Raw genomic sequence first — 25,168 nt, forward strand, 5'->3', positions numbered from 1 at the left:
AAATTTTAATCACTAGCACTTTAGTTTTCTTACGTACCTGAAAGGGTTAATTGTGCTGCTAGGTACGTATTATTCTAGAGCTTGGTCGACAAATCATCGAACTTGGGCCAGTTCCTCTATGTTTTCACTGCCTGGTTAAATTGATTCTAACTCCGTCGCTGAAATGAAATAACCTCTTCCTCTTGTGTTTCACTGGACGTATATACAACTGAATTATGACTACTAATACCAGCCTCAGTGTGAACAGCCTCAGAGAAATAATTGAGACTGGGGCTTGCTTTCTGTGTATTTCCGTCTGGCAAGAGAATCTAGGAGCCGTGTTTGTATGTTACCTACCTCGGTCAAAGACATAAGCTGTAAAATTACTGTTTACTGTTAAATAAAGTGGCTTAAAAACAAATATCAAGTGTATGTACCATGTCAAAGTGCAGTAGAACTCTATTAAGGGACAAACTGTATCGTGGTGGCGTAACAGGGCGGAGGGATTGTGGACGGCAGAAGCGTGATTTAATTCCATCCTTTATAGGTCTGCAAAACTGAAGAACGAGCAAGAGATTCCCCACTGTATCTGCCCATGCCGTCACAAGATGCAGCTACAGGGTGTTCCATAAAGTTATACTTCCCCTCTGCAGCGCAACGTACGAAATACTGGTGACGTAGTGCGCAGACGTACCCAGAGGCTGTCCTCGTCAATAAGGCAGCAATCATAGTTCGATGAATGAATGAATTTTAACAAATATGTCTTTTTATTGGTAGCCATGTGACCTGCTCTTCTCGTGAGTGCCAAGCTGAGTAACCAAGGGTGGCGGAAATCTGTTGTTTAATAGCCCAGTACCATGTGTCTTCGATGTTACAGTCTTATCTCCACTAACTTTTCCATGCCGTCTGGAGGGTGTTTGTTTTCTACAAAGTATGTTAACGGTACATGGACTACAGATATGAGTTATAGCGATACTAACGCATACGAACAGAATCCACGTAAATCTTTGTTCATTGTTCTACACTGCTAGAGGGGAACTGATTCTTAGACATGCTGTACGACAGCTGTCGTGTTTTTCCGGGAAAGTCAACTTCCTCACCACGAGCGTTGCTCGCTTTTCAGTTTACAGACAAACTGTATCTCACCATCGTTTCCTGCCCAGATCACTTATGTGAGCAGGCAAATTATCTTCACGGAGCTGGTATTTATTTAGTGGAGTTGTTTTCAGTTTATTGAACGAGTACTAAGATCCTGTAGTTCAACTACAACAGCTGAAGCTGTCAACTGTCTGCCACAGTGAAGAGCCAACCACAAGTGTAACAAGCTGTTAGTGTGTATTCGACAGTGTGGATTTCATTGTCTCCGCTATCGCTGACTGGATTACTCTTCACAGTATGAGGGGTATACGCATCAGCTATCTCAACATCTGAAGAGACCGCAAGGCTTAAATTGTCTTCCACCATTACAGAAGTAGATAACATAGTTGCTTTGGAACTTCAGATATTTTACCCTAAACACTACATTTCAGCATTTTACTGTTCTACACTTGAACACTGTCACTACCACTCCATTGGACATATTCACATTTACCAATCCAGTACCCTTTCCGCCAACATTACAAAAGTCAGTGACAGCATCACACTTAAAAATTATGCACACATCAACCATTGTTTATAGGAAAGTATTTTACATGAAAGCTCGCTTAACAACTGTCGGTTACTACTCATTTAACAAACTGAAAATAACTCCACTATATAAACATTAGCTCAGTGAAGTTAGTTTGCTCACATAAGAGAAATGGACAGGAAGCGATGAGGAAATACAGTCTGTAAACTGAAAAATGAGAGCGCTCGTGGTGGGGGAAACGGTGTTCCCCAGAAGGACACTGCAGCTGCCGTACAGGATGTCTAAAAAGCGACTTCCCCTCTAGCAGTGTAGAATAGTGTGCAGAGATTTACGTAGATGTTGCCCACATGCATCTTTTGCACTGGTGTTATTAATAACTGACATCTGTATTCCTTGCAGTGTTAACACACTTTTCTGAAAATAAACATCCCCTGGGCACGCATGCGCAGTTCATCGTAAGTGATTAATAAGGCGCACTGAAAAGGGTCAGTATAATCTTGTGAAACACACTGTAGTTTCAACTTGTGACGTAGTACTGTAGATACAGTGGAGGATCTATTAAGGACGGAACTGTGTGACTCCTATGTTCCCTCGTGCTTCTACCCTCCGCAACTCTTCCAGCTTTTTATACCCTGCAACACAATTTATCCTTTAATATGGCGCTACTGTACTTAGTGTAAGGTTTATAGCTTATTTTTTATATTCAATTAAACTAATGTGAGCTCTATTTTCATTCAATATGTCATACTTCATATCTGTTACACTAAATATTTTTCAAAGTCTTCGATAGTCGACATGTTACATCACAGAGGTTGTCAGTACATCTACATCTACATCTATACTCCGCGAGCCACCTTACGGTGTGTGGCGGAGGGTACTTATTGTACCACTATCTGATCCCCCCTTCCCTGTTCCATTCACGAATTGTGCGTGGGAAGAACGACTGCTTGTAAGTCTCCGTATTTGCTCTAATTTCTCGGATCTTTTCGTTGTGATCATTACGCGAGATATATGTGGGCGGTAGTAATATGTTGCCCATCTCTTCCCGGAATGTGCTCTCTCGTAATTTCGATAATAAACCTCTCCGTATTGCGTAACGCCTTTCTTGAAGTGTCCGCCACTGGAGCTTGTTCAGCATCTCCGTGACGCTCTCGCGCTGACTAAATGTCCCCATGACGAATCGCGCTGCTTTTCGCTGGATCATGTCTATCTCTTCTATTAATCCAACCTGGTAAGGGTCCCATACTGATGAGCAATACTCAAGAATCGGACGAACAAGCGTTTTGTAAGCTACTTCTTTCGTCGATGAGTCACATTTTCTTAGAATTCTTCCTATGAATCTCAACCTGGCGCCTGCTTTTCCCACTATTTGTTTTATGTGATCATTCCACTTCAGATCGCTCCGGATAGTAACTCCTAAGTATTTTACGGTCGTTACCGCTTCCAATGATTTACCACCTATGGCATAATCGTACTGGAATGGATTTCTGCCCCTATGTATGCGCATTATATTACATTTATCTACGTTTAGGGAAAGCTGCCAGCTGTCGCACCATGCATTAATCCTCTGCAGGTCCTCCTGGAGTACGTACGAGTCTTCTGATGTTGCTACTTTCTTGTAGACAACCGTGTCATCTGCAAATAGCCTCACGGAGCTACCGATGTTGTCAACTAAGTCATTTATGTATATTGTAAACAATAAAGGTCCTATCACGCTTCCCTGCGGTACTCCCGAAATTACCTCTACATCTGCAGATTTTGAACCGTTAAGAATGACATGTTGTGTTCTTTCTTCTAGGAAATCCTGAATCCAATCACAAACCTGGTCCGATATTCCGTAAGCTCGTATTTTTTTCACTAAACGTAAGTGCGGAACCGTATCAAATGCCTTCCTGAAGTCCAGGAATACGGCATCAATCTGCTCGCCAGTGTCTACGGCACTGTGAATTTCTTGGGCAAATAGGGCGAGCTGAGTTTCACATGATCTCTGTTTGCGGAATCCATGTTGGTTATGATGAAGGAGATTTGTATTATCTAAGAACGTCATAATACGAGAACACAAAACATGTTCCATTATTCTACAACAGATTGACGTAAGCGAAATAGGCCTATAATTATTCGCATCTGATTTATGACCCTTCTTGAAAATGGGAACGACCTGCGCTTTCTTCCAGTCGCTAGGTACTTTACGTTCTTCCAGCGATCTACGATAAATTGCTGATAGAAAGGGGGCAAGTTCTTTAGCATAATCACTGTAGAATCTTAAGGGTATCTCGTGTGGTCCGGATGCTTTTCCGCTACTAAGTGATAGCAGTTGTTTTTCAATTCCGATATCGTTTATTTCAATATTTTCCATTTTGGCGTCCGTGCGACGGCTGAAGTCAGGGACCGTGTTACGATTTTCCGCAGTGAAACAGTTTCGGAACACTGAATTCAGTATTTCTGCCTTTCTTCGGTCGTCCTCTGTTTCGGTGCCATCGTGGTCAACGAGTAACTGAATAGGGGATTTAGATCCGCTTACCGATTTTACATATGACCAAAACTTTTTAGGGTTCTTGTTTAGATTGTTTGCCAATGTTTTATGTTCGAATTCGTTGAATGCTTCTCTCATTGCTCTCTTTACGCTCTTTTTCGCTTCGTTCAGCTTTTCCTTATCAGCTATGATTCGACTACTCTTAAACCTATGATGAAGCTTTCTTTGTTTCCGTAGTACCTTTCGTACATGATTGTTATACCACGGTGGATCTTTCCCCTCGCTTTGGACCTTAGTCGGTACGAACTTATCTAAGGCGTACTGGACGATGTTTCTGAATTTTTTCCATTTTTGTTCCACATCCTCTTCCTCAGAAATGAACGTTTGATGGTGGTCACTCAGATATTCTGCGATTTGTGCCCTATCACTCTTGTTAAGCAAATATATTTTCCTTCCTTTCTTGGCATTTCTTATTACGCTTGTCGTCATTGATGCAACCACTGACTTATGATCACTGATACCCTCTTCTACATTCACGGAGTCGAAAAGTTCCGGTCTATTTGTTGCTATGAGGTCTAAAACGTTAGCTTCACGAGTTGGTTCTCTAACTATCTGCTCGAAGTAATTCTCGGACAAGGCAGTCAGGATAATGTCACAAGAGTCTCTGTCCCTGGCTCCAGTTCTGATTGTGTGACTATCCCATTCTATACCTGGTAGATTGAAGTCTCCCCCTATTACAATAGTATGATCACGAAACTTCTTCACGACGTTCTGCAGGTTCTCTCTGAGGCGCTCAACTACTACGGTTGCTGATGCAGGTGGTCTATAGAAGCATCCGACTATCATATCTGACCCACCTTTGTACTTAACTTAACCCAGATTATTTCACATTCGCATTCGCTAATAACTTCACTGGATATTATTGAATTCTTTACTGCTATAAATACTCCTCCACCATTGGCGTTTATCCTATCCTTGCGGTATATATTCCATTCTGTGTCTAGGATTTCGTTACTGTTCACTTCCGGTTTTAACCAACTTTCCGTTCCTAATAATATATGCGCACTATTTCCTTCAATAAGAGATACTAATTCAGGAACCTTGCCCTGGATACTCCTGCAGTTTACCAATATTACGTTAACTTTTCCTGTTTTTGGTCTCTGAGGACGGACGTTCTTTATCAACGATGATAATGTCCTCTCTGGTAAGCCGTCAGGTATTTTATCGTTTCGCCCAAGGGGGGGTCCCTCTAACCTAAAAAACCCCCGTGTGCGCGCCACACGTACTCTGCTACCCTAGTAGCTGCTTCCGGTGTGTAGTGCACGCCTGACCTGTCTAGGGGGGCCCTACAGTTCTCCACCCAATAACGGAGGTCGATGAATTTGCAACCATTATAGTCGCAGAGTCGTCTGAGCCTCTGGTTTAGACCCTCCACACGGCTCCAAACCAGAGAACCGCGATCGACTCTGGGCACTATGCTGCAGATATTAAGCTCAGCTTGCACTCCGCGTGCGATGCTGGTTGTCTTCACCAAATCAGCCAGCCGCCGGAAGGAACCAAGGATGGCCTCAGAACCCAAGCGGCAGGCGTCATTCGTTCCGACATGTGCTACTATCTGCAGCCGGTCACACCCAGTGCGTTCAATAGCTGCCGGAAGGGCCTCCTCCACATTACGGACGAGACCCCCCGGCAAGCACACCGAGTGCACACTGGCATTCTTCCCCGACCTACCCGCTATTTTCCTAAGGGGCTCCATAACCCGCCTAACGTTGGAGCTCCCTATAACTAATAGGCCCGCCCTCTGTGACTGTCGGGACCTTGCCGGAGAATCGGCCACTGGCCCAACAGGCGAGGCATCCTGTGGTGGCTCGGAAACGATGTCATCACCACTAGGAAGCACCCCGTACCTGTTGGAAAGGGGTAAGGCAGCTGCCACGCGGCCAGATCCCACCTTCGCCTTTCGGCCAGGCACGCGCGAGCCCACCACTGTCCGCCATTCACCCTGGAGTGATGGCTGACCGGTAAGATGCTCACTGCCGGAAGACGCAGCGACATCAGGGGTTCCATGTGATTCCAAGGCCACCGAAGTAGGCATAGGTCTCACCACAGTTGCCCCAACGCCACTACGAGCCGACGCCTGCGCCTCGAGCTCGATGAGCCTAACAGACAAAGCCTCCACCTGCCCCCGAAGAGTGGCCAATTCTCCTTGCGTCCGCTCACAACAACCACAGTCCCTACACATGACTTTGTTTACCCTACTCAATACGGTGACAAATTCCCAAGATAATCTTCTGATGAGCTACTCTGATAATCAAGAAACACTCACTGAAATACGAGACTCGAAAACTACGCTAGGTTTTCCCAGAAAAACTATTTAAAAGCTAAGCGCAGCAAATAAGTACAAAAACGCTTTATACAAACAGTACTCGCTGCTGCTGGTGCTCTCGCTCTGGCTGTCACAAGACAACTGCTGATTCAAGTGACTAGTGGCTAACGGCCGCGAAACAAACAAAAGACGGTTTTAGGGCGCTTTCTGTTCTAAACGATCAAGAAAACACTAAGAAATCTAACACGAAAACTACGTAAAGTTTTATCAAGAACTGTTAGTTACTATGCAGAGCAGATAAACACAAATAGAATCCCTTCCTTAGTGGAAGGTCGTAAACAAAATGCAAAATAAACGCTTTATGCAAACAGTACTCGCTGCTGCTGGTGCTCTCGCTCTGCCTGTCACAAGACAACTGCTGATTCAAGTGACTAGTGGCTAACGGCCGCGAAACAAACAAAAGACGGTTTTAGGGCGCTTTCTGTTCTAAACGATCAAGAAAACACTAAGAAATCTAACACGAAAACTACGTAAAGTTTTATCAAGAACTGTTAGTTACTATGCAGAGCAGATAAACACAAATAGAATCCCTTCCTTAGTGGAAGGTCGTAAACAAAATGCAAAATAAACGCTTTATACAAACAGTACTCGCTGCTGCTGGTGCTCTCGCTCTGGCTGTCACAAGACAACCAGTGTGATCTTTGGGTGCCAGTTGCTGAGAAGGAAGTGAGAGATCGGTCTGGAAATCGCTAACAGAGCACACAGATAAAAATGCAGGGGATGCTGGATTTTCGGATTATGATTTGGTAAATATTTATTTGAGAAGTGATTAAGCAAATTTGTTAGCTCATGGCTTGTACTCAGAGTCAGAAATTCACCACTCCTTTACCATTTCGGTAACTGCTACCACAGCAGAGTAATATATTTTTGTGAAGATGATGACAATTCTAAGGCATCAGAGTTGCAGTATAAATTTTGAACACTAGTCTCGTCTACATCATTTAGTAAGACAATATCTTTCACCGTCTCCCTACGAAAATTTTATTTTGTAGCCTATGTTGCCACATTGCACTTGCCGGAATACAGTGGCTAAAACTGAAACATGATCTGCTTAGAACAACTGCTCATTGTTGCATTGATTTTCTTTTCTTTAGCTAGTTTGCTGCTGCACTGCATTTTATATTCATCATTTTCGAGCAGTACCGAGTTTCCGTTGCCACAGATAAGCCACAAAAATTTGTTAGGGTTAGTTTTACATTACAGTCAGAACAATAACACCATTCTCAGTCAAGCATTGCATGTTAAAACTAAAATCAGGTTCAGTTTAGGTACTGTTAAGTGCAGATTTTATTTCCTACACAGACAGTCATTCTCGATCTTGTAGAGAAGTTTTACATTTGTGCACGTATTATTTAAGGTTTGGAATTTTCTTGTGTCAGTTTCCGAATGTAAATTCACATAGTATTTTTTAGGAAAGCATTTTTATCGTCATATTTTCAAAATTCTATTTGTGAATTTATGTAGAATTTTTATTCCGTTAGCTTTATCTGTTGGAACTGCAGGTCACATGCTATGACATCACACATTCTAGCACTGTTCACTGCACTGTGCAATACAGAATGTCACAGAACAGCTTATTTATTTTACAGTTTTACGATTTCTAGTTATTCCTAGTAAAAGTTAATTGCAATAGAATTATATGGCTTCAGATAGCGTTTGCATAATCACATTGTCGTACTTCCGATCTTCGTATCCGCACAGTGAGTGTATTAATGTATGCAAACTTAGCGTACCACTTAACGCACAAATGGACAAAACATCTGAACTGTCTTCTCAAGTCCAGGGTGTCGGACATTATAAATAAATATAACCCTGGCCCTGTAAGGCAGCTAATATCAGGTGCGGATCATAACAAAAATGCATGAATTAATATGCACGAGTTAATAAAAGTGAATGTTTGGGGTCATTCTAGAAAGACAAAACAGCTATTCCCTTTTTTATTCTACATATAATTTATCAACTGTGCTTTCAGGGGACAAATGATAAAGAACAATTATGTTCAATTACTTTTGACACTCAGTGACAAAATATTTAATTCTTGGACATATTGAAATGACGATTATTAAAATCTTTATCTCTACACAGGAAATTGTTTGTCACAGGAAAGAATGAATATTAAAAATCCTCACCAGCTCATTTAAATCTATGTTATTGTAGCTGGCCAGTGCACTGGGTTGGTGGAGAATAAATTTACCTTTTTTAAACCATTGAAAAAAACTCAGTGTGAGGGTAGGTTAGTATCCTAGCTTTTGATATTCGGTGATCAAAGCATACGCAAGTTGGAGTGGGCAAAATCTAGACTCAACATTTACTGTGGCCTAATGCGCAATGGTACTATTACCAAGTCGCATCTGCAACGGCTTTGTCTCCGCGCTGGATCCGAAACGCTAATTCCCTACTCTGGCGCCGGCTGCTGTCACCGAGCAGTTATAGGCGCTTCAGTCCGGTACCGCGCGACCGCTACGGTCGCAGGTTCGAATCCTGCCTTGGGCATGGATGTGTGTGACGTACTTAGGTGCGTTAGGTTTAAGTAGTTCTAAGTTCTAGGAGACTGATGACCTCAGATGTTAAGTCCCATAGTGCTCGGAGCCATTTGAACCATTTTCCTTCGTTGAGTGGAGTACTTCAGCGAAATTTGAAACCAGTTATATGAGGACTTGGTCAAAACGTTTACGTTTTCAATGCCCTTATACGAACCAGTACTACACTATACGGAGTCAATGACGTCTCGTAATCATGCATTCGCAATTATTTTTTGCAAACGTTTCTTTTGCAGGTCCATATTCACTGAAACGTTTTTGCGTCTATTGTCGTATACTTCCCACCCGCGTCAGTTTTTGCTAGTACCCTTATACAAATTTTGCATTTGATTGTTTTTGACGCCCCTCTGAGCTCAGTGTCCCAAGCGGCCGCTTGCGTCGCTTGGGCCTTAAACCGTTCCTGACAACAATACGAAACACCCACTTTAAAGTGTCCTCTTGATACTAACAAGGGAAACTCGCACCCCCCTCAGATTTAGTGATAAGATGGTCTCGTGGATAGCCCATCAAAAACTGAACACAGATCAAGCATAAAAACAGGAAGAGGGTGTACCGAACTGTGAAAAAAAGCAAAATAGAAACGGTGCAACACTGAGCAAAAGAAAAAAGCGAAGGCGTAGTGGTTAAGTGGTCATTGTGAATCGACTGCAAAGCTGGCGAACCGTGTTCGAAGCTCACTCGTTCGTTTACCTCATTTTATTTTATTTCACTTTATTTTTTTTTTTCGCTGTTCGCTGTATTCAAAATTGTCTCTGTGTCGTTGTGTAACGTCCGTTTGTAACAGCCAGGTGTAATGAAGGGACTTATAATGAAAGTTGATTCCTCACAGCTACTCTTAAAGCAAGCGAAAGGAAGTGGCTTTCGGGTGCGAACCGCAACCTCTATCGACAAGACGACAAGTCAGCCGAATATTCCATCGGAAAACACGTCTGGTGTGTCATACGCGGTATTAGTGACAGGAATGTGTGTCATATGATAGGACCTAATTTGTACGCTGGTGAGTGAGTCATATATGCCTCCTTGCCTGATTTAAGTGTTCGTATGAATGCGAATGTGATCACTCCGAAGCAAATAATGAAAACATAACAGTTTGTCACATAAGCTGCAACAAATCGACGCAGCAGTTTAACAATCACACAGTTTCCCTGTGCTCTGTCAAAACATATGTTTTTAACGTTTTTAAAGTTGTGTTCCGTTTTGGAAGTTTTGACTCTTGAATTCCTTTGTTGTAACATAGTTCACATCCGCTTTCTGCTGTTTGCAGTTCTGTGAGACGTCTACGAATGTGATATCTCGCCTTCTATCACTATTCATCACATTTACTTGCGACGGCAATGTATTCTTACCATATGACTTATATTCTACACTGAAGAGCCAAAGAAACTGGTACACCTACCTAATATCGTGTAAGGCCCCCGCGAGCACGCAGAAGTGCCGCAACACGACGTGGCATGAACTCGACTAATGTCTGGAGTAGTGCTGGAGGGAACTGGCACCTTGAATCCTGCACGGCTGTCCATAAGTCCGTAAGAGTACGAAGGGGTGGAGATCTCTTCCTAGCAGCACTTTGAAAGACATCCCAGATGTGCTCAATAGTGTTCATGTCTCCGGGGTTTCGTGGCAGCGGAAGCGTTTAAACTCAGAAGAATGTTCTTGGAGCCACTCTGCAGCAATTCTGGACTGTGGGGTGCCGCATTGTCCTGCTGGAATTGCGCAAGCCCTTTGGAATACACAATGGATGTGAATGGGTGTAGGTGATCAGATAGGATGCTTACGTACGTGTCACTTGTCAGAGTCGTATCTAGACGTATCACGCATCCCATATCAACCCAGCTACATACACCCCACGCCACTACAGAGCCTCAGCCAGCTTGAACAGTCCCCTGCTGACATGCAGGGTCCGTGGATTCATGTGGTTGTCTCCATACCCGTAGTCGTCCATCCGCTCGATACACTTTGAAACGACATTCGTCCGGCCAGGCAACATGTTTCCAGTCATCAACAGTACAATGTCAGTGTTGACGCACCCAGGTAAGGTGTAAAGCTTTGTGTCTTGCATTCATCAAGTGTACACGAGTAGGCCTTCGACTGCGAAAGCCCATATCGATGATGTTTCGTTGAATGCCTCGCACGGTGACACTTGTTGATGGCCCAGCACTGAAATCTGCAGCAATTTACGGAAGGGTTCCACTTCTGTCAGGCTGAACGGTTCTCTTCAGTCGTCGTTGGTTCCGTTCGTGCAGGATCTTTTTCCGGCCACAGCGATGTCGGAGATTTGATGTTTTACCGAATTCCTGATACTCACGGTACATTCGTGAAATGGTCGTACGGGAAAATCTCCACTTCATCGCTGCCTCGGAGATGCTGTGTCCCATCGCTCGTGCGCCAACTTAAACAACGCGTTCAAACTCACTTAAAACTTGATAGCCTGTCATTGTAGCACCAGTGACGATCTAACAACTGCGCCAGACACTTGTCTTCTATAGGCGCTGGCGACCGCCGTCTTCTGCCTGTTTACATATCTCTGAATTTGAATACGCATCGCTATACCAGTTTCTTTGGCGCTTCAGTGTATAACAAATATGTTGTTGTTGTGGTCTTCAGTCCTGAGACTGGTTTGATGCAGCTCTCCATGCTACTCTACCCTGTGCAAGCTTCTTCATCTCCCAGTAACTATTGCAACCTACATTCTTCAGAATCTGCTTAGTGTATTCATCTCTTGGTCTCCATCTACGATTTTTACCTTCCACGCTGCCCTCCAATACTAAATTGGTTATCCCTTGATGCCTCAGAACATTTCCTACCAACCGATCCCTTCTTCTAGTCAAGTTGTGCCACAAACTTCTCTTCTCCCCAATCCTATTCAATACCTCCTCATTAATTACGTGATCTACCCATCTAATCTTCAGCATATATATAGTATGGCAACTGCGTGACTATAGAAAGAGAACAAACATTTTAGTGATCGGACAGACACTTCATAAAGCTGTGGAAAAAAAAAATGGCTTCGGAGTTCAACACTGTGACCACTTAACCACTACGCCACTACTGTTTTGCTCTCCTCAATATTGCACCTGTCAACCGTGGACCGTTAACTGCTTCTATTTTTTTTTTTTTTTTCACAGTTCAGTACACCTTCTCCCTGTTTTCATGCCTGATCTGTGTTCAGTATCTGATGGGCTATCTACAGGGCCACCTTACTACTAAACCTGAGGGGGCTGCGATGGGGGGGAGGAGGGGGGGGTTTCCTTGTAAGAGTTGTTTTGGACGCAACCTTGTGTGTAAACATGGGAGTGTCTAGTAGCTGCCGCCGAGTGGCTGAGAGGTAACAGCGAGGAAGCGACGGTGATGTAATGTCGGGGACAGGGAGGCACGTCCGATAGCGTCGGCGTGGCAGCGCCGCTTCCGCCGGAAGCCCGGGTCGGCAACCCCGGGTCGTGCGGAGTGTAGAAGGCCGCGGATCTGCGGACCAGTGCCGCGGCGCGGGGTCGCTGCCACTGCTGGCTGTCACCGGCTGTGCGGGCCGCTGTCCGCTCCTGTGGCGGCGAGTCCACGGTAGGCCGCGGCTCCCCTCTGCGACTGCCGACTGGGAGCGACAGTTCGAAAGGTCAGAGGGAGGTTTAAGTAGTTCTAAGTTCTAGGGGACTGATGACCTCAGATGTTAAGTCCCATAGTGCCTAGAGCCATTTGAACCATTTGATACGCCAGTATGGCGATGAATAATACACGCTTCCAATGTGCGTTCACCGCGATGTCGCCAAACACGGATGCGACCATCATGATGCTGTAAACAGAACCTGGATTCACCCGAAAAAATGGCGTTTTGCCATTGGTGCACCGCCGGCCGGTGTGGCCGTGCGGTTAAAGGCGCTTCAGTCTGGAACCGCGTGACCGCTACGGTCGCAGGTTCGAATCCTGCCTCGGGCATGGATGTGTGTGATGTCCTTAGGTTAGTTAGGTTTAAGTAGTTCTAAGTTCTAGGCGACTGATGACCTCAGAAGTTAAGTCGCATAGTGCTCAGAGCCATTTGAACCATTTTTGAACCATTGGTGCACCCAGACTCGTCGTTGAGTACACCATCGCAGGCGTTCCTGTCTGTGATGCAGCGTCAAGGGTAACCGCAGCCATGGTCTCCGAGCTGATAGTCCATGCTGCTGCAAACGTCGTCGAACTTTTCGTGCAGATGGTTGTTGTCTTGCAAACTTCCCCATCTCTTGACTCAGGGATCGAGACGTGGCTGCACGATCCGTTACAGCCACGCGGATAAGATGCCTGTCATCTCGACTGCGAGTGATACGAGGCCGTTGGGATCCAGCACGGTGTTCCGTATTACCCTTCTCAACCCATCGGTTCAATATTCTGCTAACAGTCGTTGGATCTCGACCAACGCGGGCAGCAAAGTCGCGATACGATAAACCGCAATCGCGATAGGCTACAATCCGATCTTTGTCAAAGTCGGCAACGTAATGGTACGCATTTCTCCTCTCTACACGAAGCATCTCAACAACATTTCACCAGGCAACGCCAGTCAGCTGCTGTTTGTGTATGAGAAATCGGTTGGTAATTTTCCTCATGTCAGCACGTTGTAGGTGTCGCCACCGGCGCCATCCTTGTGTGAATGCTGTGAAAAGCTAATCATTTGCATATCACAGCATCATCTTCCTGTCGGTTAAATTTCACGTCTGTAGTACGTCATCTTCGTGGTGTAGCAATTTTAATGGCCAGTAGTGTATCTACAGCTATGCTTCGCAAGCCGCCTTCCGGTGTGTGGTGGATGGTACTTCGCGCAGCACTGTTACATCCCTCTTTTTCTGTTGGAGTCACGAATCGTGTGCGCAAAGAATGATTGCTGGTAAGCTTGCGGGTGAAATCTAATCTCTATAATAGTCTAAATTACCTTAACGATCATTTCGCAAGATGTATTTAGGAGGAACCAAATTACTAATTAATTCTTATAGGAAACAACGCTCTCGCAACATTATCAGTAAAACACGCCGTGATTCAGAACTTGTTGGCCGATAGCAGAGTTTGTGCGCGCCAGAGATCGTTCTGAACGAGCTGGCCGCTACAAGAGCAAGCGGTGGCCACGAGAGTCTCGATTTTAATTGTTAACAAATAATGGTAGCACATTACATTCGTCTGAATTAACGGTTCAGCTATGATATTCAAGGCGTTTTGAGGCAGTCACTATTGAGGAGCTGAGAAGATAGTGAGCATGAGTCGGTAAGACGACACACATGTTACTACACCAGAGTGAGGACAGGTTCACAAGTGTCGTGGTCGATTCCTACCTGGAGCAAATTGTATCGATTATTTCGTCAGTGCGGGATTTACCGCGATTTCGTTGCGAAAGTGTACGAAGTTCTTCTTGGACTGAGTTGTGTTTGAAATACAAGGTTTGAACAATGCAGTAGCTGATCTAGGGCATGATGAGAATAATCATTTTCTGAATAGCGTCAGTGTCGAGCTCCTCGTATTTTGTATGACACTTGACGAAAGGTCAAATTATCCTAGCTTGATATGTGATTAGTCAAGAGTGACCTGTACGCTGTGTCAGAATTTGATAACATAAGTCGTGAGTCTTTAAAATAGGACAAAACTAAAGATTTACTTCAGTAATTTTGTTTGAAATGGTTCTAGTTGCCTTGCCTCTGACAATAATTAGTGCACACGACAGTGGATTTGGCTGACGCAAATTTTAAAGGGAGATTTATGAATACATATGCTGAAGTAGCTGAGTGTCAGTTGTGAGCGCAATTTCTTGAATATAGAGTCGTACTACGAGGTAGTAACGTTATTGTGTATATGGAGTAATAGCTTATCGAGCATTATTCCCCAATTCGGCAAATCAAGGATGGGAACACAAGAATCGGAGGTGAATTGTTGTAGACAGTGTACTTTGCCCGTACATATTGTTTGTGACGTAACCACTGAGACCACATTGCCATAGCTGAACGATTTTAAAGCGGAAATTCGAACTGCTGCCATTATTTCTGTACTAAAAGTGATGAGTGGCAATTACATTTAGGATTTGCTAGTGAGTAAGCGAGAGGCCAACACCTGAAGAGACTGATGTTTTGAAGATCTGAACTTTAACTTGAGATAGGATTTATTTTCAGTTTTTTTCTTCATCTCATTTAGTGTGTGAATATTATTTTTTGTAGTCATTACTTCACAATCGACATTTGGTCATTGTGAGGCATTTACATTTGAAAAGGAAAGGAAAAACGTTTTAAGAGTGCTAATTACGTGGACACTCGTAGGTTGCAATTCCGCCACAGTGCAAACACCTCTCTTGCAGAGTCTGCCTCTCGATTTGGTTGAGCATCTCCGCGACGTTTTGGCGTCAACTACACTACCTGACAAAAAGCATGGCATCCCTAAGGGGAGGAGGAAACGAAATGAAATTTCAGTGGTTGAGAGGGTATGTGATGTTATTTCAGTGATTATAGAATCGAGCTAAAATTTGCAAAGAACTTGGCAGTATGACCCCACTTACCAGTATGACGTTGCACCTCATCTGGCCTGGATGCGCACGCAACCCAGTTCGTTTGGGAAGAGTGTGAGGCAAATTGTCCCATAACTATTGTAACTGATACTGGTACTTCATATCCTGGATAATGGCATCGAGGCAGGGCTGACATCAGAGCTTGTTCCAAAGATGTTCTATAGGGGACAGATACGGGGATCTTGCTGGCTATGGGAGTACCTCAACTTCACACAGGCAGCTAATAGAAACATGTGCCATGTGTCGACGAACATTGCCATGTTGCAAAATGGCACCACAGTACTGTCACATCAGAGTTGATACAAGAGGATGCAGGGTGTCCGTGTGGTAGCTTCAGAGTTCCCTCCGTAGTCACCAGCCATGGCCCGAAGCTATACCCGATGACTCCCCATACCATGGCGCCAAGAGGAACACTGACCTGGGTCTATAAACCATTGGAAGAATGCAGAACGGCGATCCATCGCCGAACACAGTGCGACGGCATTCATGAGCAGTCCATGCTTCCCAGTCGCAGCACCACTCCAACTGTTTCCGTTGTAGTGTTAGCGGCAGCCTACACAAGAGACAGTCCAGCAGCCGCTGGTCTTCGACCAACGGTGCAGGGTGACACAGAATGTTACAAGGGATCCGTTATTCCCTCTCGCATAGTAGGCGGTAATGTGAATGGGTTATAATGTGCTTGGTGCAAAACATATCTATTTGAAACAGCAGATAAAAATTCGCTTGATGCCGTTCTAAGATAGAGTCTCCATTCCTTCCAAGCTAATTACGTAAGTGTAGACCAGATATGGCTCAAATTCAAAGATACGGTATCGACAGCAATAGATAGATTCATACCGCATAAGTTAATAACTTACACCCAAAAATTAACTTCACATCAGAAACAGAAACTAACAACACACTACACTTTCTAGATGTCACCATACAAAAAACAAATAACACACACAACTTCACAATATTCAGGAAACCGACAACCACAAGCACCACCATTGACAACCCATCAAACCACCCATTGACACATAAGCATGCAAACTTCAGATTCATGATCCACTGATTAAACAGAACACCCATGAACAAACAGAGCCACACATAAGAACTAAACACAATAAAACAAATAGCAGTAGAAAATGGTGATACTACCCATATGGTAGACAAGTTAAATCAAAAAATATGAAAACAATACAAAAATGAACACGCCACACACACAAAAATCCTCACCCAGCACAGAACAACACAAAACACAAACAATGACCACATACAAGACACAACAGAGCAACAACACACACACAAAACGAAATGGCACATACTCACCTACAATAACAAGATTGTTCACAGAATAGGCAACATATTAAAGAAACAGGGACTCCAAATAGGATACAGGACGGAGGACACAACATAGAAAAATATTAGAACACAAGAAACACCCACGGATACATTTAACAGGTCAGGAATATATGAACTCACATGCAACACTTGCCAGTCAGTATACATAGGACAAACATGCAGAAACTTCCAAACAAGATATTCGGAAAATCTCAGAGCTTTAAAAAGCAACAGATCCCATAGCGCATTTGTTGACCACCTTACAGCCAACAACTACCACCCAACCACAATAGAAACAGACTTAAGAATACTAAAACCCAGCCACAGCTTGTACAGCAAACTAACCACTGAGGAAAACTTCCATACACAGAAGGCAATAGCCGAAGGAAAACAGGTCTTAAACAAGTACACTACACTCTCCAAGGGCACACTATTTAACACATTAAAGAACTTAACAAATAAAAACAGAACAAACGGAAAAAGTCTACACACAAGCACACGCACGCACGCATGCACACACACACACACACACACACACACACACACACACACACACACATACACGAAAAATAAATACACTAAAATCTGCAAAGACGCACCATTTACACACAAATAGGAATACCATATAAAAGACAACACACAGCTAAGAAACACACAGAAAACTCACACACAGACGCTCGCACACACACACACACACACACACACACACACACACACACACAAAGATAAAATGCAAATAAAATTCATATTTGGCGCTGATCTCTCTGGTGAACAAATGAACACTGACTGGGCTGGGACACATAACAAACCACAATCACTCTGTGTTCTGGTGTAGTGAAAAACATTTTACTACGTTATTTGTGGAAAATACTTGGTTTAGCTACGTATGCATCACAACATCTCAGCACGATGCAGAGAATGGAAGTGCTTGCCACACGAAAACGTAAGTAAATACGAAAATAGGCGCGGAAACATCACGAAAAACTAAATTACACTCTAGAACATAGGTTAACTCTCAGTAAAAGAAAAAAAATTCTCATCAACAAACAAACAAGTCAGAACATTGTTGCAGAAGCAACTAAAAAAGCATGCCAAATTCAGAAGAACGAAAAATCTCCAAGACTGGCTAAGTTTCACATTTAGTGCGGACGTCAATGCGACATGCTTTTAATAGTTTCCACAATGAAATATTGTCTCAAAACATGGTAGAAAACCCAAACAGATTCTGGTCATATGTAAAGTACACCAGTGGTAAAAAAAACAGTCAATACCGTCACTGGGCGAAAGCGATGGAAATGTTACCGATGATGGTGCCACTAAAGCGGACTTACTAAATACAGTTTTTCGTAATCCCTTCACAAAGAAGACGAAGTAAATATTCTAGAATTCGAAACCAGAACAGCTGTTAGCGTGAGTGACATAAAAGTAGATATCTTAGGTGTTGCGAAAGAACTCTAATCATTTAAGAAAGACAAGTCGTCCGGTACAGATGGTATACCAATCTTGTTCCTTTCAGAGTATGCAGACACAACAGCGCCTTTTTTAGCAATCATACACAACCACTCATTTGACGAAAGGTCTGTTCCTAAAGACTGGAAAGTAGCACAGGTCCCACCAATATTCAAGAAAGGAAATAAGAGTAACTCATTGAATTACAGACCCATATCACTGACCTCAATTTGCAGTAGAACTTTGTTGCATATACTGTACTCGAACATTATGAATCACCTTGAAGAAAATGACTTATCGCTACATAACCAACCAGACTCAGAAAATATCGTCGACAAGGGATCTCAGATCGATTCCATATTCCTGGATTTTCAGAAGGCTTTTGATACCGTTCCTCACAAGCGACTTTTAATCAAATTGCTTGCATATGGAGTATTCAGTTGTGTGACTGCATTCGTGATTTCCTCTCAGAGAGGTCACAGTTCGTAGTGATAGAGGTTAAATCATCAAGTGGAACAGAAGTGATATCTGGCGTTCCGCAAGGTAGTGTCATAGGCCCTCTGCTGTTCCTGATTTATATAAACGATCTAGATTATAATCTGAGCACCCCCTTAGATTGTTTGTAGATGAGGCAGTAATTTACCGTCTAGTAAAATCATCAGACGATCAATTGCAATTACAAAATAATCTAGAGAGAATTTCTGTATGGAGCGAAAAGTGGAAATTGGCACTAAACAGAGAAAGGTGCGAGGTCATCCACATGGGTACTAAAAGAAATCCGATAAATTTTGGGTATACGATAAATCGCACATATCTAAGGGCTGTTAGTTCAACTAAATACCTAGGAATTACAATTACGAGCAACTTAAACTGGAGAGACCACATAGATATTATTGTGAGGAAGGCGAAACAAAGACTGCACTTTGTTGGCAGAACACTTAGAAGATGCGACAAATCCACTAAAGAGACCGCCTACATTACACTTGTCCGTCCTCTGCTGGAATATTGCTGCATGGTGTGGGATCCGTACCAGGTAGGATTGACGGAGGACATCGAAAAAGTGCAAAGAAGGGCAGCTCGTTTCGTGTTATCGCGCAATAGGGGTGAGAGTGTCACTGATATGATACGCGAGTTGGGGTGGCGGTCACCGTAACAAAGGCGGTTTTCTTTGCGGCGAGATCTATTTACGAAATTTCAATCACCAACTTTCTCTTCCGAATGCGTAAATATTTTGTTGACACCCACCTACGTAGGGAGAAATGATCATCATAATAAAATAAGAAAAATCAGAGCTCGAACGGAAAGATTTAGATGTTCCTCTTTCCCATGCGCCATTCGAGAGTAGAATGGTAGAGAAGTAGTATGAAAATTGTTCGATGAACCCTCTGCCAGGCACTTAAGCGTGAATTGAGGAGTAACCATGTAGATGATGTAGATCCTCCCTACTCGTGGTCAGACATGATCGGCGGGAACTTTGACGACAAGTATACTTTCCCTCACGTTCCCACGCAGTCCAACGTCGGACCACTGTCACACCCTGATGCCCCACAGATCTGGATATTGCAGGATTCGACTAGCTGGCCAAGTGGATACCTATAATGAAACTACTTTCGCAATCTGTCAAATTCTGGTAAGGCTGCCTCACACGAATAAACAGCATCACCGTGTCTATCATAATGATCAGTCAACATCTGACGTTATTTAAGACTGTTGTTGTTGTTCTGGTCTTCAGTCCTGAGACTGGCTTGATGCAGCTCTCCATGCTACTCTATCCTGTGCAAGCTTCTTCATCTCCCAGTACCTACTGCAACCTACATTCTTCTGTATCTGTTTAGTGCATTCATCTCTTGGTCTCCCTCTACGATTTTTACCCTCCACGCTGCCCTCCAATACTAAATTGGTGATCCCTTGCTGTTTCAGAACATGTCCTACCAACCGATCCCTACTTCTAGACAAGTTGTGCCACAAACTTCTCTTATCCCCAATTCTGTTCAATACCTCCTCATTAGTTATATGATCTACCCAGCTACTCTTCAGCATTCTTCTGTACCACCACATTTCGAAAGCTTCTATTCTCTTCTTGTCCAAACTGGTTATCGTCCATGTTTCACTTCCATACATGGCTACACTCCATACAAATACTTTCAGAAACGACTTCCTGATACTTGAATCTAAACTCTATGTTAACAAATTTCTCTTCTTCAGAAACGCTTTCCTTGCCATTGCCAGTCTGCATTTTATATCCTCTCTACTTCGACCATCATCAGTTCTTTTGCTCCCCAAATAGCAAAACTCCTTTAGTACTTTAAGTATCTCATTTCCTAATCTAATTCCCTCAGCATCACCCGACTTAATTCGACTACATTCCATTATAATCGTTTTGCTTCTGTTGATGTTCATCCTTTATCCTCCTTTCAAGACACTATCCATTCCATTTGTAACAGAATATTGCAGGTCTAATCACTTACATATCCACCATTGGTGTGTACGTGTAAGAAGTTACATCCGACTATGTCTTCTAGGTTCCTCACTTGTTTTTGTGAATCAGGCTAAATGAACCTGTAAGGAAATGCGCTGCTCTTCCTACGATATTCTCTATTCCATACCTGGTACGGACCGCAGACTGACGAGTAATATCGAAATGTTGTTCGAACGAAGGTTTTCTACTCTACCTTCTTTGTGCGTGGACTATCGTGTTCTGAGGACTCTTCCAACGAATCTCTGTCTGGCATCTGCAGTACAGACAATTTGTTTTATATGGACTTTCGACTTAGAATCACTCAAGAACCATAAGTGATCGTTCTGCAATCATATGACCATACGATAACAGGTCATTCTGCTTGTTCATGAGCAATATTTTACATTTGTATGAGGCGAGGGTCAATTGCCGAGCCCTGCAATTCTCTGCAGGTCTTCTTTCATTTCACTATAATTTTCTAGCGTTGCCCACTTCTATATGCACAAACGCACCATCCGCGAAAAGCTTCATGGAATATCCGACGTTATCCACCAGATAATTTATACATAATGTGAAAAGTAATGGTCCTATATAGCTCTGTATTGATTATGAGGTATTAAATAGAGTCCGTATTAGTTGCTAGAACTTCCGTGAATTGACTTACCTTAGATAATGTTTCGTCGAGACCTATAGGACATAGGCTTTATTTGATGTCTGAGACGATACTGACATCTTGATAACAAACAAAAACATTATATTATGTTAGTTTATTCTTAATTTCCATTTCAAACAAAAACATATACTGATCAGCCAGAACATTATGACCACCGACCTACTGTCCCCATAAACCTGTCCAGGAGACAGCAGTGACCCCTGGCAAGGAATGATGGCCACTAAGACACAGGCACGGTGCATGTAGTATCAATGATCGTGCTGTCCCTGTGTCGAATGCGAAGGGCGCGCGATCTGTCTGAGTTCTGTAAGGTGACTATAATTTCGCACCTTACAAGCACTCATCCACATACTTTGCCGTGATTTACGACCGCAATTAGGTATCATTTGTGACTTTGTATATCGTATATATGAATATTTCAAGAGGACTGACATTGTCAGGTACACCTTGTAAATATTTGTTAACTCTTACTGCATGAAAGGTGACAGAGTGTCTTTATTATCAAAACGGCGTAACGAAGGATTGCCTATACCAGTAGAGGTTGGAACGCCAGTTGAAATGAAACGGCAGGTGTAACTCTAGCCCTGTGTGGAAAAGCCCGCACAGGTGTGTAGGTCCTGCTTAACACAGGAAGTGCCAAGACCGACAGTCTGGGCACCCGTGCGCGGAAGTACAATGCAGCGGCGGCTGGCCGGTGTTGTAGTGGGGCCAGATGGATAACCGGATAATTCTTGGGAAACTCTGAAAATCTTGGACGTAGCAGAGAGGAAGGAGGAAGCGTTACCTCGGAAATCGCAGGCTGGGTTACTTCCAAGGAGCTTTACTCTGAAAACGTACCATTGTATGAGTAAAGGTAGTTCCTCGAAAACTTTCCGTGCTGGACGACAAAAGACTAAGACATGGTTGGTCGGCGTTTGGAAGAATCTGTAGAGAATATTCCATGGTTTCGACAGTCGCTTAGTATCAGCTTTTGTTGGTACAGACGGACTTGCTGTCTTTGCTCTCAGGAGATTTTATAGTTATAACGGTTAGGCACTGTACTGTTGCGAACTTATACGATTCTGGACTTCCCTCCGGGTAGGGAGTCATCGTTGCGTACGCAGCGTCCAATGATTGAGAGCACTTCCTCTGTCTATGCTGACGTAGAGATGTTATCTGAATTCCGTCCTTGTGGCTGGGAACTCGCATTTCTTGTCTGTAGAACACAGAGAGGAGAAGACAGTGTAAGACATCGTGGTCTCCTGACCTTCACTGCTTACATATTCCGCCCTCACAGTCATATTCCGCACATCAAGACGCTTCATTCGAACCCAAACTCGATAAGATAAAGTCAATGTTGTATGAATTCATGTAAACGATATGCAAGTAATTAATAAATCGCAAATGCGCACCGAGATTGAAATACTCGAGGCTGGCGTACACACACACATTCAAGACACGGCGGTCACAGGGGCTTTTAGTTTTGGAGACACAAACCGCACGCCAGGGGGCCGGTCCCTTCAGAGGACGACTCAGACTATCTATGTCGGCCGGTGACCGCCCATAGAGCAGACAGCGTTTGCCCAAGTGAAAGGACGAACGACCCTGTCTTCGCTTAAAAGCAAATTCCACTACATTGTGTGGGAGCGACCAGCCTACGCATTCTTTACAACATAGCACGCAGTTTCAGAGATTCTCACAGGGAAACGCCGATGCTACAGATTTCCGGATTGGTCGCCTTAAATGAAACGTCATTCTCGCGTTTTAGAAGAGCAATGCTGATTGGCAGACGATATTCCTGACGCCTTGAGCTGAAGAAGTAATGGAAGAGACTGAAAGATATATCCCTTCACGTCTGGCATGGAGAGGGGCCGTTCCGTTGTCGCTCTTGGAGCGAGAACACGTAACGAGAGCGTGTGCGATCGTACGTGTACTCAAAGAGCAGTCTCTCCTCAGTACTTCACTGGGAGAGCACCTCTGTCGAGAGCGAATCGGAGTGCGACTCTATATTGAGTCCTTGCGATTAAGCGTTGTTCACTGTGTTGGCCGCCACACTTATTGTGCGGTGTGAATGGACAGAGTTATAGTTAAACGACTGCAAGCGAATTTTTGAGTGACATCACGGTGGACTGGTTATCTGACCGGTGTACCACGCCAATAGTTAGACAAGGGTCGAATAGGAGTCCTTGACGTCATCAAGGCGTAGGGAGAGTTTGATTGGCGAAGATCAATCCAGATAGAACGAGAGTTATCTTATTTGTCAGCAGCGAGCGGCGCAGACAGCAGTCATCGCAGCTTATGGTATTGTGCACTACAGCTCTTGCGAGCCCCATATTTCCTCCACAACAGTACACTTCACTGCATTTCACACGCGACAGCCTCGACCATACCTAGCAACATTCTAACGGATAATTATTCAAGTTGAGTAGGCGTGGCTCTAAGCCATTCTGCCAAGTCAATAACAATCTTAAACTTTGTATAGAAATTTCATTAGCGAATCCTATCCTTGAGAGGTAACTTCACATTCCGAAAAGAACCCAGAAATAACCTGTTCAGTTCATAACTAAAAGTACGATTGTGATTTCTCAGAATTTTTGCAAAATAAATAACAATTTTCGTTAGTTTCATGTTTTTCTTACACTAACTAGCACTACTCCAGTACCCAAGTATCCCACTAGTTATGTAAGAAACTTTGTGAATTTTTGTGTCATTTCCTTACAGCAGATGACTCCAGAAGATATTTATTGCTGAAAGTTTTTCAGACATTTCTCTTTAGAACATTAGGAGCATCTGTCTGGCTTCTGTAGTAGTGTGGGGGTGGAAATTGCATCTTGCAGGAGCCACAGGGTAAAGGGTACATCTCAGATTAATCCGTTGCGCAGAGTGACAGAATAGCACCCACACGCTCACAGAAGAGTATTAGATTATACAAGTCATAGGGCCGCCTTCTGCCGTCCTAGTGTTTGAAAGAGTTTTCATTTTGTGGCTGGAGTTCTTCCATTGTCGCAGGCGTGCACGAGAACCATCACTTCGACGCACCGGATGCACTACATCCGGTGATATTGCGAGTTGTTTCGGCTTATTAGGGCTATAAAGTCAAACTGCTGTGATCACGTAAATTTTATTTCCACTGAGGTTGCACACCACTGTAGATCATCTTTGAAAGTAGTGTCTTCTAGTGTTTGGTACGTAGATGATGTCAGTCATTTAGCATTATTTATATTAGATCGCGTAGCCATAAAAAGGGGCAGATTTGGGCAACTGATCAATAGTATTAGTTAGGAAATGCATTTTTATCCCTTTATGTCCATTGGACATTGATATATAAACAGTTGTAATATAAAGGAGTTTTAATCTGCAGTAAATATATAAGCAGAAAGAGCATTTTTTATTTTATAGTTACTAGTTCCCTGAATCATCCATTTATGTTTATGTTGTAGTTTATATGTTATGGAGCAAGAAGGAGGAGATATCATCATTAAGAGGTCCTAAGATCTGCTTCAGGGGGGTATTCAGACAGGGCGAAATCTTCAATTAGTGTTCAGTATTTTCCGTTGCGCACATTCACTTTTACACCAGCCTGCGGTAGCATCTTGGAGTTTGACCGAGGGCAGGTTGTGACGGCCCGAGTGCGTAGCACAATCATTTCGGAAACTGAACGAGTATCGGGTGTCAAGGAGTGCTGTCAAAATGGTTCAAATGGCTCTCAGCACTATGGGACTTAACTTCTGAGGTCATCAGTCCCCTAGAACTTAGAACTAATTAAACCTAAC

Source organism: Schistocerca americana, chromosome 5, assembly GCF_021461395.2.
Source record: "Schistocerca americana isolate TAMUIC-IGC-003095 chromosome 5, iqSchAmer2.1, whole genome shotgun sequence".
Classification (NCBI taxonomy): Eukaryota; Metazoa; Arthropoda; class Insecta; order Orthoptera; family Acrididae; genus Schistocerca; species Schistocerca americana.